The sequence below is a fragment of the Panthera onca genome, chromosome E2, assembly GCF_046562875.1.
Source record: "Panthera onca isolate mPanOnc1 chromosome E2, mPanOnc1 haplotype 2, whole genome shotgun sequence".
Taxonomy (NCBI): domain Eukaryota; kingdom Metazoa; phylum Chordata; class Mammalia; order Carnivora; family Felidae; genus Panthera; species Panthera onca.
Window position 1 is genome coordinate 40327093 of NC_138353.1, and position 14250 is coordinate 40341342.

Here is a 14250-nt window from a genome sequence, read left to right on the forward strand (position 1 = left end):
AGAGAGGAGGAGAGAGGAATAAGCATTTGTGGTAAAACATTAATACTTGAGGAATCTGAGTAAAAGGTAATCAGTAAGATTTTTTTTCTTCAGTGGTTTGAAAAGCATATCTCCCAAAGAACTCTTATCTATAAGACAGACTCCTTGACTCCTACAAGTCAACAAGAAAAAAAAGCAAATAATATTTTTCAAATGGCAAATCAAATGAACAGATACTCAAATTCACTAGTATTCAGAGAAAGAGAAATTAAAACAACAGTGTAATACCACAACATTCCCCAAAAAATAGGAAAGAGAGGGGAGGCGAAAAGGGAGAAGGAGGGAAAGAAATAGAGGGAAGGAGGGAAGGGAAAGGGGGGAAGGAGTAGACATAACAAGTATTGACAAGGATTTAGAATAATCAGAAATCTTACACATTTCTGGTAGAAATGTAATATGGGATAGCCACTTTGAAAACTGCTTGTCAATATCTTCTCAAGTTGAATTATCCAGCAGTTCTACCCCACACTCCAAAGTGTGCTCATAGGAATGTCCACACGTTCACTGAAAGACCTGTACAAAAATGTACATTTTCAAAAATGTTCATAGCAGCACTATTTTTAGTAGTAAAAAGCTGGAAGCCATCTATGTATTCACATGCAGTACAATAGATAAATAAATTAGGGTATAACTACACAATGATTTCAATAGCATTATGAAGATGAAGGAACCGCAGTTACACAGCACAAAATGAACGAATCTTGTGAAAATTAAGCAAAAGCAGTTCAACACCAAAGACTAGATACAGCATGATCCCATTTCAATGTAGTTTAAAAATGAGGAAAACTAATCAGTAGTGTCCGAAGTCCCTATAGGGTTAATCATGACCATAGGCAGGGAGGGTACTGATTGAAATGGGGTAAAAGAGAAATTTTGATGGGGAGAGCCATGCTGGTCATAAAGATAATGACTCAGATGTGTTCATTTTTTTAACATGTATCCACCTTTATGATTTATGTAATTTTTCGGCATATGTCTTATATTTCACTGACATTTACCTCAAAAATAGAACTTTTTTTCATGAGGACTTTCCCCCAGGAGAGTATTTCCTGAGTTTAAATATTACATGGATCATTTCACAACAGGAAAAATATTTCTATTTATATAAAGGTCTCGGGGTTCACTTTGTTCAGAGAAAATGATGTGAATAATATTTAATTTAAGAAAATAAAATCTTGGGGCACCTCAGTGGCTCAGTGGGTTAAGCATCTGACTTGGGCTCCGTCGGGATCTTGTGGTTCGTGAGTTTGAGCCCCACATCAGGCTGTCTGCTGTCAATGTAGAGCCCGCTTCAGATCCTCTATGATCACAGCAAAGGAAATTTATTATCCTGTTATAAAATGTGTTTTTAGTTGTAAATATATGTTTAATTTTTTTAATCTTATGAATCTTTTAGTCTCCAGTTTGAGAAGCACTAAATGAGCAGAATAGGATATGCTGTGTAAAACTAAAAATATGGAAGTTAAAAGAATGAGTTTTATTTATTGTACAGAGTTCATGTCCACTACAATATGCCTGGTAGAAAACTACAGTTATAACATTAACCACACTGACCTTTCAATTAGTTCTAACATCACATCAGTTAGTTTTCGCATCCATAAGCCTCATCAGAGCCTTAACAGCAGTGTGTTCCAATGACACCAGAAACGCATCTCAGATACATGTGGGCCAGTTGCAGTCACCTACCGCTTAAGTTCCAGTGCTTGGCAGAGCGCCTGACATATGGCCTATGCTCCCTGCATGTTGGTTGAATAAATCAAGACAAATGAGGGTATAATCAATTCTGGGCAAAGGGTATAAGTATCAGGAAAAGATACAAAAAGCAAAAATGGTAAATTTTGAAGAAGTCTGAGAAAGCATCTGTCAGAAAAGAGGCTGGGGGTGAGAAAAGCAGAAAGGAGGGTTCAAGAGGTACTATAAATAAAGATGATGACATATAAAGTATGTGATGAACAAATTCACATATCTATATTGGCCAAATATATATTGTAAATGAGCTAAAGGTCCAGAGACAATCAATAGGGAGGGGTAGGGACCATGGCACACAGGAGAATCCCTTCTTCATCTACACAGTTTAGACATTACTTAGTTCTAACTAATTATTGCCATGGAGGAGTATGAACCTACTGTTTTCAGACCTTCCCCTTTTTATTTTTATTTTTTAGAGCGTCATCAAAGTTCTAGCTTTTTTAAGTAAAATATCCTAGTTTTCAAACACCAAATAGGTCAAACAAAACACTTTGACTCATCGGTTTTCAACTATGGGCTATTTGATGTGTAACTACCTCACTCTTGTTGTAAGTGAAATTTAGGGAATAGTGACTGCCTGTGGAGTTCAGTGACAGCACTGGGGCTGAAGGTTGAAATCTGGTTGTGGAGGACTTCATATGAAAAGCATTAAATATTCTCCTCTGATATTTACAGAGATGTTAATTAAATATTGATGCAACTTGAAAAATTACATAAAAATTGATTTAAAATAAATTTCGACGCTGGTTTCAAAATTTTGCAAACGCCCATTATTTCCTGTCTATAAAACAAAGGAAAACACTGTTTTCCCCAGTGTTGGTTTTGTGAGATAAAAGTCCAAAGGTGTTGACAAGGAAAAATGGAATATGCACCACAAGTATTACGTTGTTGCTGCTGTTGTTAAAATATTCAAAAGTATTTGGCTTTCATCATGCTCAAATGCAAAAAGTTTCTCCCTAAGTTAAGCAGATACAGTAAGGTCAAAATGTTTCCAGAACCTAAACATTTCAGAACCATGTAAAACAAAACAAAACAAAACAAAACAAAACAAAACAAAAAACCCAAAAACTGCCTCTCATTAAGTATTTAATTTAATTATTTTTCCATGCTTGGGGCTAATAGTGCCTGAGCACATAGTTCTTCTTAATTTCATTAGCAGGCATTTATGAGTCCCTGTGGCGGGTGGATATGGAAGAAATAGAAACTTTAGGGTATTTTTCTTTCTTATCAAGATGAAATGCAAAACAATTCATTGTAATTTTCAGGGTCAAAATAGAGCAATTTTTTGTGGCTGCTTCTGGGGAGCATTTGTTACCATCCTCATTCAACCAAAGAAGGCATTAGTCCAAATTTCTAGAAATAAAATTCATCCAGAGGACATAGTTTAATTTTAACGCATACTCAAAAATTTCTGGGATATTAACTCCCCTATTCTCAAAAGAACTCAAAAGTGACCATTTAAGCCTAAATTTAGAATTCATTCTCTTTGGTTCCAAATCCTCTTCCATCTCCAATAATTGTTAAAGGTGTTGAAAATGCCAGAATGAAGTAACCAAGGAGAAAAACCTCATTGTTTTCTTCACAGGATTGATATAAATTGTACATTTATTCATAAATTGTACATTGTACAGTCTCTTAAATTGTGCTTTCCTGTCTAAATGCTCCTGCCTATGGTTTCATTGGATCAGAAAAACACATCATGACTATGAATGAAGAGTCTAATCCTAATGTCTCATTCCCAATTTATAACCCTGTCAGCAGCCTGCAAAGGCACTTAGCTAAGCAGAGGCGAATTCTATTTTCAGTGGAGAATCAGTGGACATTCCACCTTGGGTTATGCAGATAAACCTCACTCAGAGAAACTAGCAGGGAGGAAGGATACTGATCACAAATGACATGATAGTACCCTAAAGTGACAAGCATTTACTTAATTCAACAGTTTACTCACATCCAGATGTGCTATGTACAGGCTCAGTGTGGTTTAATGAGCATGGATAGATGTGCCTCATAGATAAGATGAAGAAAAAATAGACCACTGAAGAACAGAGTTTTCCTCAAAAAATCATGCCTATCCTGTCCTTGCATTGAGTAGAGAAATCTGAACACTTAACTTGATATTTGCCTTACTGTGTCCCCAGTTCGTTTGGGCCTGATGTCAGATGAAGGGGACGAATATCCAGCTTCATCATGTATTTAGTTTAACTAACATTGTTTGAATCGCTTAACTGTAGGTGAATTTTATCATCAGTAAAGAGGGATTATAACTACATGCCTTCTAGTACTGTTGTGTTAACTGTAATACAATTCAGTGTATCACATAGTAAGTGATACAAAAAAAGAACACAATAACTGCTGTTACCAATTTCATTGTTGTTGGTGGTGATATTATTATCAACATTATTATTATTTTGTCTGTTTCCAGATTAGGGATGGCTTCACCATAACCGTGAATTAATTTAGACTGGGGATTTCCTTTAATATTTGTATTTTCCCACTTTTTCTCCAAGAAATGTAGGCTTGTTTATCCCAGTTTTCAGCCTTCAGGTACTCACACAAGTAACTAAAGGAAACCATTCTATGTCCTCTGACTTCTATAGGTTTTAGGACATTGCTTCAGTAAGGTGCAAGTGCACACACACACACACACACACACACACACACACAGCTTCAGACCCGTGGTTCTTTGCCTCCCCCCCACCCCCCGTCATTTATGCCTTCATTCCATAAATGCTGATTTGCGTACAATAGTTCTGTCCTGTATTTCAAGAGAGCGTTGGCTGCAATCTGTAGGATCTATAGGAAAAAAAATGTTATGTATCCTAGATACATGTTGTGTGTGGGGCAGCAGGGAGGGCATTAAGGGGATATAATTTCTATTTGTTTTTCAGTGTGGGGAACTGCTGCAAAGCAAAGTTAAGTGAGAGAAGGCTTTCGAAAGTTTGCCTCAGGGCAGAACCTCAGGCTTTGGGCAGGGACTGTCTGCAAACAACTACCTTCTCCAAACATCACTCTCTCTAACCATGCCAAAACCCTGGCTGCCAGTTCACTCCTCTTGCCTTTTTTTTTTCCCACTAGCCTGCTCTGGTTTTAGCCGGACATCATCGTGTGGCTTGATGAAGAACACTGCCCACTCCTTGGGCTTCCCTCCTGCACACTGATTGGCATCTGGCTTTCCTGAGATTTGACTGATATCCCATTCCTGAGTTTGGCCTCCAATGCTTCCCTTGGCCCCATAAGAACTCACCCTAGCCCCACTTATCTTTCTTGGCTGTTTTCTCTTCACACAATTAATTGCCAGTCAGGGACCACTTTGCAGTGTTTCTAGGTCTGGGTGTCTGAAAATCCTCCCCTGGACAGCAGGAAGCTCTGGCTCCTCCTTCTTGATCCTCCTCGCCTGTATAAATTTCCCTAAGAGCAATTTCAGTCTCTAATTAGAGGAATCGTATTATTCCATAATTACTGGCCTACTGGATGCGCTAGCCTCCTCTGGAGCTTATGCCCAGAATGCTGTTAGCTGAGTTTAGTTAGTGACTCAACAGTTAATTGATCAAATTTCACCAATTTTCATTTTCCATAACCCACTTTTATTCAGGGTTGATGCATTTAAAAAATGTGAAGTGATTATCATTTAACAGCTGTTGCCCGAACCATTTGCAAAGAACTGCTTTCAATTTTCATTCCCAAAGCATGGATGCCCTATACCATCCTCTCCTATCATGTCTCTGAACCTTGATATACCAACAACCTTTGTATTCCCTACCCCAGTCACATACAACAAGCTGACAGGGCAGTGCAAAACACACGGGCTCTGTAGGCAAAGAGATCTGGGTTCAAATTCTAGTTCAGCTCCTTACAGGTAACAGGAACTGAGACAAGTCTTGTAGCTTCTGGGAGTCTCACATTATTTATGCACAAAGTAGGGATGTTGTCTACATTGCAGAATTCCATTGAATATTGTTTGAATATTGAAGTACATACATACACACACACACACACACACACATACACACACCCATACATACACGCACCCATACAAATATATGTCATTAGATTATACTGTGTATGTGTGACAGCTGATCCCCAATAAATAAATACTTGATTCAGAGAATAGCTATTGTCATTATTCTTCACCATGAAAAAGGAAAAGGTGAGATTTCCTTAGGCCAGAGGGTAAGGTGACTTTAGGTTTAAGGCAACTCCACCAGCAGCTGTTAAAAAAAAAAAATTATGTATATATACATATATATATATATATATATATATATATATATATATATATATGAAATTAATTTTAAGATCTATAGAAACCAAACGCATAGAATGCCCACCATCCCCAAGACTGCCTGGGCCCACCATCTGGGGTCTTTTGTGCCTCTGAAGTTGACTTCATGTTCATGCTGGCCCTTGAAACTGTGCGTCTGAATCAGAAAGGAATCAGCCTTACAGCTTGGTTTTCTCCCTGTGCTCCTTCTCTTCTGTTTATATAGAGTCTACTAGCTGCAACACTTGAAATTACGGTCCTGGAGAATTCTGGTCAGATCTTGTTGTTGCTATAATGTTGCTGCCAATCTCCTGCCTCTAGCCAGCTCTGTGGGGCTGTACCATCAAGGCTCCCACTTAAGTTTACCTCCAGCCCCACCAATGCACTAATGTACTCTATCACTCACCCTCAGCCAGGGGACTAAAAATAGCCTGTGGCTTCAATCGCTTGTTTGGAAAGGAAAAACAAAATTGAAAGAGAGAGAGCAGAAATGATGACAGTTCTCTCTTCCATCCGCTGTAACAAAGACCTTCTCTAAGGGAAACACAGTCTTTCAATTAGACTCACCTGATTACATCACCTAGGCTCTGCTGAGATTTGCACACACTGGTGGGTAGCCTGGCTTCTGCCAAGTTTCAGTTCTCTCCTACTTGATGTCCTTCTATGCCCCAGAATCTTTTCCTGTCAGATGTGATAGTCTAATTCACTGCCTTTCAGGGAAATGGCAAGAGAAGTTTTCTGACAAGGGCTTATTAGGGGGAACCTCTGGTGAGACCATTCAGTTCAGAGAACCAGAGTGACTGACAGATTGGGTTTCAAGTTAGACACTTTGTACACATGTTCCAGAACATCTGTATAATTCAGATTGTGTTGTATTCATAGGGACTATCATGTAAAGGTTTCCATGTATTCTGACATTTAAGGACCTAAGTAACTGTTCCCAGACCCATCTTAGAACTTTTTTGTGCTACTGCTACCTCTAACCCCCAGTTCCTTCAACAGTGCTGTGTTCTGGCCATACCTAATTTTCCTGACAACCTCCCCCCATGATGCATCATTGCCTGAACAAATAAACTCTTATGGGTTTTTTCCTTTTTTTTAATTTTTTTTTTGTTTTGTTTATAATTCCTAAAAAGGCCTAAATATATTTCCTGTATTCATTTTTGCACTTATATAATATATGAATATCATTCTAAAACATCTAATTCAAATGATTGTTCCTGAATTTTGTAGCCCACAAAATGCTAAAAATTAAAAAAAAAAATTCATTTCTCAGGGTACAACACCTGTTGATATTTGTTATCACTATGTTGATGACAAAATGATGATGGTGATGTTGACGATAATAATAATGAGGATTGAAGTTCATGTCTTATTTTCAACATTAAAAGGTGAAGGTCTTAGAGCTTGAACCGAGGATATATTTTTTAAATTTTTTTTAATGTTTATTTTTCAGAGAGAGACAGAGACAGAACGCAAGTGGGTTAGGGGCAGAGAGAGAGGGAGACACAGAATCCGAAGCAGGCTCCAGGCTCTGAGCTGTCAGCACAGAGCCTGACGAGGGGCTCAAGCTCAGGAGCTGTGAGATCATGACTTGACCCAAAGTCGGACACTCAACCGACTGAGCCACCCAGGCGCCCCTTGAACTGAGTATATCTTAATGTTCCTGCCTCTTCAGTGTATTAAAATGCACATAATGGGTGCTTGATAATTTTGCTTGAATTAAATTGACTAATGCGTACAGAAAATTTAAACAGAGTAATTGATGTTCTTGGCACATTTGGTGTTTGAAACTTCAGAGTTGTTTTCATTTCCATGACTCTTCTTTAGACCTTTTGTCCATCTTTCAAAGATAGATCATATCTTTGGAAACTACCAGGGTAAGGGTAATTGAAGGCTTGCAAATGCAAAAGATATAGTCTTTACATTTTGAACAATTTCTTTACATCAATTTTCTTCTACTATTTTATGGCTGGGATCTCTTATCTAAGCCAAAGCTAAGAGCGTATTAAACTGAGATTATTCATGGGTATTTTGAATCCCATTTGGCATTCAGAATTCTGATTACTTCTATTCTATCTGGCACACTCTTTCTTTAAAAAAAAAAAGTAAAATGAATGTAGCAAAAAGCATTCTTATAAAAAAAAAAAAACATACTGGATGTCTAATGATAACGATTGTGGCCGTTAAGATGTCCATTGTGCTGTATCAGTTGGAACTTCCTTGAATTTTGATCCCTAGAAAATTAAAGTACAAGGAGGCAAGGAGGGTAAGTTATTATGCCTCTGTGCACCAGAGCATTCCTTTTCCAAAAGTGGGGGGAATGAATGAGAAGCCAGCTGTGATGTCACAGGGAGGTAGAGAAGGAAGAATGGCTATGGAAACAGCCATGGTATGATCCACAAGATGTAGGATTTCAATGGTAAGAACAGATGCATGTGTTAAGTCTTCCCCTACCCACAAAACAGAGCAGTGTTTTTTTTTTTTAATCTATGGGGCTTTACTAAATATGCTAAAAATTTCTTTCTGAGATTTTAAGCTCTGAAAACTTAAAGTGATGATGTGTTGAGAGAGGCATTTTGCATTTTTGGGATAGACATGAAGAGATTTGTGTGTGTGTGTGTGTGTGTGTGTGTGTGAGAGAGAGAGAGAGAGAGAGAGAGAGAGAGAGAGAGAGAGATCTGTTTGTTTTGAATCCTTTGTGAAGGAATGTTTATACACACCCTTGTCTCTCTTCCTCCACCATACCTCAAGATTACCTGTTATAACTGGGAACCAAATGGAGTAGTGTCTACAGATCAAGTGCCATGTTTTGTCATGTTACTCAGAGGAAATGAGCTAATATCTAAGCAGCTCGACCAATATAGATGTGACATACTTGATTTGACTTTTTAAATCAAGATTGTGATATAGTCATAACAATAAAATACTATACAATGCTTATATAATATTTGATCTAATCAACTCTGTGGTAATGTAACCTGGCATCTACCACGGTAATCTCTGGTATTTTTCAGCCATTTAGAGCTGTGTCTAAAAGGTTTAGACAAGTGATTCTTAGCCAAGTCTGATCCCCCTCTCCCCAAATGACTTTTGTCAATGCATGGACATTTTTGTTTGTTAAATCTTGAAGGATGCAATTATTATCTAGTGGATGGTGCCAGAGAGGCTGGTAAAATTCTTATAATGCATGGGACAGTCCTTCACAAGAAAGAATTATCTAATCCAAAATGTCAGTAGTGCCCAGGCAGAAAAATCTGGTCTAGAGCACTTGTACTCAGATTGTATTCTGTGGATCAGAAGCCTTAACGTCACCTGGAAGTTAAATAGAGGTTCCGTGTCCCACCTTGCCCCCAAAATGGAATAAAAATCTTTACTTAGACAAGGCTCCAAAATATTCTACAATTTGAGAAACACTAGGCCAGCGTGGTGGTTTTTGTTTTTTTGTTTTTTTCTACACGTAATAGGTCACAGAGTCACCTGGGAAGCTCTGCAATAACCCCCTACCAAAAAAAAATCCTTCACCCCTTGGCACAAACTTGGAAATCCTGATTCACTGGTCTGAGGTGGTTCATCGGATAGCAATAGCTTTTAAAAGCTTCTTAGGTAATTTAATGTGCCACCAAGATTGAGACTCACTGATTTGGTGTAACTTAGACTGGGGAGAGTATACTTAGAGTGAACACATGTCTTGGTATGCCCAGGACAGTTCAGTTATGTCTTTTGTCTGAGAATATTGCAATGCCACTTTTCATTGTCAAATGTGTCCTGAGCTTGGAGTAAGCAACAGTTTCTTAAAAACCAACAAAAAAGCTCTCATCATAAAAGATTTAAAAAGATGATAAATTATTTTCTTACATCTTATTAAAATTAGGAAATTCCATTTGTCAAAACAGACCATTAGAACTGTGAAAACGCCAGGCACAGAGTGGGAAAAAGATACTCTGAGTGCATGTATCCAACGCATACTTTGCGAATGCTGAATACATAAAGAAGGCCAACAAATCAGTAAGAAAAAAAGACAACTCACTAGGGGCAAAAGACTTGAACAAGTGCTTTACAAAAGAAGCTATGCCAGGGCGCCTGGGTGGCTCTGTTGGTTAAGTGTCTGACTTAGGCTCAGGTCATGATCTTGCAGTTTGTGAGTTTGAGCCCTGAGTCAGGTGCTGTGCTGACAGCTCTGAGCCTGGAGCCTGCTTTGGATTCTGTGTCTCCCTCTCTCTCTCTCTCTCACTCACACTCTGTCTCTGTCTCTGTCTCTGTCTCTCTCTCTCTCTCAAAAAAAAATTTAAAATATTCTGAAAAACAAAGCTATGCAAATAGATAACCAACACATGAATACATATGAACACATGCCTTCCAATTGTCATGGAAATACAAATTTGAATCTCAGTAATCTACTAGCCAGTGACAGTGGCTAAAATGGTAAAGTCTTATGATACCAACTGTTGTTGGGATGTGGAGCAAGTGGAACCCTTTAATGGAAGGTCATGTGAAGGTCATGTAGGACACTCTTCCACACCGCTACCACCAGTTCCTTTGACAGTTGTTTACCAAAGTTCAACATACGCATATGTATACCCTCGATGAATATTTCTACACCTAGATATATAATCAAAAAAATTCATAATATGCTCACCAAAATACAGGCACTGTATTAAATTTCTCACAGTGGCCTTATTGGTAATAGTCCGAGATTGGAAGTTATCCAAAGGCCTGGCAGTAGAATACATAAATAAATCATGATGCACTCACAACAATGAAATATTATAGAGCAACAAAAATGGTCTCCAACTAAACCCAACGATGTAGATGCATCTGTGTTAGATGCAAGGTACCAGACCAGGGTTGTAAAAATAGATTGTAAGCCTCTGGGAGCAAAGATCGTACCTTTCTAGTTCTGTGCTGTCATCTCAGTGCCAAGCACTGGTACACATAACAGGCCTCAGAATAAGTCTGGGGAACTTGTCAGGAACACAAAAGTATTTTAGATGAGACAAGCAACATCATGACAGTGCAGAGCCACTTTTTGTCATCAGAGCGAAATGACCCACTTCTCACCCCAGGGCATTGGAGCCTCAACAACTCCACAAATACGAACTGCTACCCCCATAATAGCAATACTTCTACTACTACTACTACTACTAATAATAATAATTCTGTCATAAATGACTGGATTTTGCCTTCTCCCTTTCCTTCCACCTCAACATCTTATCCTCGGTGTTTAGCACATCCTAGAGGTGGTCAGTCAATATTTGTTGAATAAATTAATAATTGAACAAGTGAAAAAAATAATCTCTCAGGAAAGGAAGGGTGAATTAACATTTATTGAATACCAAATATGCTCCATCCACCCGCCAAGCACCTCGTGTTCTTATGCTATTTAATAATCATGGAGCATTGTCAATGGTAGGCATGATTATCTTCATCCCAAAGTTTAAATAAAATATGAGGCCCAGAGAGTGTGATAAATGGCCCAAGGTCACAGGGCTATTTGGCAGAATCTGGATCTAAACCCTGATTTGTTGCAGTTCAGCGCCCCTGCTCTGGGCAAGGTGCTGCACACAGCAGCGGGACAGTGATGAGCCTGGGACAGAGTCCATCCAGGCCCATCTGGCCCCTGCTCTTCTCTGAGGCTGAATGACTTCCGCACAAATCTCCCACTGCCACGTCTTGCTTTTCTCTCATTGCTCATATTTATAATGCAGCATCCAATTATCTTATTAACAACATGCTGATTAAGACATGATAGAGGTGCCACTGTGGAATCGGCGATATTTCCATGGAAACTAAATGCAACCCCCTCTCCCCAACCCTGCAATTTTATTTGAATCTCCCGAGGAGGAAAAATAAATACAGAATTTTGAGAATAGCCAGCTCTTGTTGAAACATATCTCAGAAGTTTCCAGGAGAAAATGAGTAGAGAACCCTGTGGCACTTACTGGATCTTTCCCACCTTCCTCCCTTTCTTTCTCCCTCTTTGCTTTCCTCTCTTTCTTCTTTTTTTCCTACTGTTTGGTCCCTTCTGTCTCTCATGAGTGTTTCTCCTCTATCCATGAATATAGAGCGTGTTATTGAAACCACAGCCCTCAGAAGTCACTTCCAACTGGCTAGAGAAGCAATGGCCTCCAAAGTTTTTATGGAATTTTCTAACTGCTCCCTGGTTATGGATCTAAATGAAGTTTTTTACTTAAAACTGGAAATCCGATTCATGATCTGGGTTCCTTTGTATTATATTTTCTCCTTCTATTAACTTCTCTATTAGACTAGATTCTCTGGAGAAACAAAACCAACAGGATAAATTAGTTAGTGATACAGATATAAATAACAGTATATATAAACTTAAATAAATAAAAATAAATTATATATATAATATATAATTATATATTATATATACACATCTGTCCATTTCTCTGTCACGACTTGCATTTTAGCAGTTTAAGCATCATTCCTTTTAATAATCTTAACAGCTATCTTCTGAGAGTGTGCTCATTGGCTTTAGACAGATTTTCTATTCTAGCTTTCTCTTGACTACAGAGTCCAGAGTCACCTCGTCTCCCAACTGGAGACAGTCACTGAGACAGGCTTGCAGACCACTTCCATTCCCTTCCAACCCAACTTATTGCAAGTCCCAAAGTAGGGATACTTCTCTTCCCTTGGTATCTGTTATAAGAGTAATTCCCAAAGTGTGTTCAAAACAGGATAGGTTCCATGCTAAGTTGGTAGGGACATGATAGGTAAATAGCTGCTGAACAGGTGGATAAATGTGAAAGAATTTGCAAGATAGCTCCATGTCCAAATCGTTAGTAAGCAGCCAGTATCATGCGCTTCTCTTGGATCTTTATGCTTCATTTTATTTTCTGTAATGCATATTAACAGTGTAAGAGCTCTGAAAGGCATTTTTTCATTTCCTCGGTGAATATTTACAGAATGCCATACTGTGGGTAAGGCACTTTTCTAAGCACAGGAACAATAGTTAGTTAGATATGAAATATTCCCTGCTCTCATGAAGCTTGCATTTTAATTGGGGGGAAACAGAAAGTAAACAAGTACGTGATAATTAAAACAGGCAAGGAGACAAAGCGTTGGAGGACATACTGTTCCATAAAGGACAGTCAGAGAAAATATCTCTGAAAAACCTCTACTTGAATAAAAGCCTAAATGAGGTAGGGAGCAATGTATGGATGTATTACAGAGGAGCAATGCAGCAGTCCTAAAATGAGAATACAGTTTGTAGGGTTAAAAATCGAGGTGACTGGACCCCCTGGACGGCTCAAGTGGTTAAGCATCTGACTCTTGATGTCAGCTCAAGTCATGATCTCACGGTTTGTGGGACTGAGCCCCACATGGGGCTCTGCTCTGACAGCACAGAACCTGCTTGGGATTCTCTCTCTCTCTCTCTCTCTCTCTCTCTCTCTCTCTCAGTGCCTTTCCCCTGCGTGTGCTCATTCTCTCTCTCTTAATAAATAAATAAACTTAAAAAAATTAAGGCTGTGTGGCTAGTGGGAGATGGGAAAAGAAGTGGGAGAGGGAGAGATGTCTCAAGAGTCCAGATGATCTACTGTATTAGAGGCCAAGGTAAGGATTGCTGGAATTTATTCTGTGTGAGATGGGTAGTAGTAGATGGTGGGCTATGAGAGGAAGAGTGACATAATCTAGTTGGCATTTCAGAAGGAGCCCTCAGTGTGGCTTGCACATGGCTGGGAGTTAGGAGATAAGCTCCAAAGTTCCCATACTTACCTAGGTGGTACAAAGCTTTGGTTGGGCTAAATGTAAAATAGTGAAGGTGAAGAAAAGTCAGTAGACTTTTTTCCCCCATACAATTGAGACTATTTATTTATTTTGATGGGGACATAGTAGAGAGAGGGAGAGGGAAAATCCCAGGCAGACGCCATGCTGTCATTGCAGAGCCCAAGACAGGGCTCAAACTCATGAACCGTGAGATCATGACCTGAGCTGAAATCAGGAGTCAGATGCTTAACTGACTGAGTCACCCAGGCACAAGTATTTTTTTTTTTTGAGTAAACAATCCAAATATAAATTATTAAGTTAGTGCATTTGTCTCTGATTAGTAAATACTGTGTGGTTTATCCTTATGTCTGATCTATTTTTATTTCAGATTATTCTTTTGTGTTTACTGTTTATATGCAAGTAACCCTAGGAGTGGTAACGTATGAATCTGCTAGTAGTAGCTTAGGTGG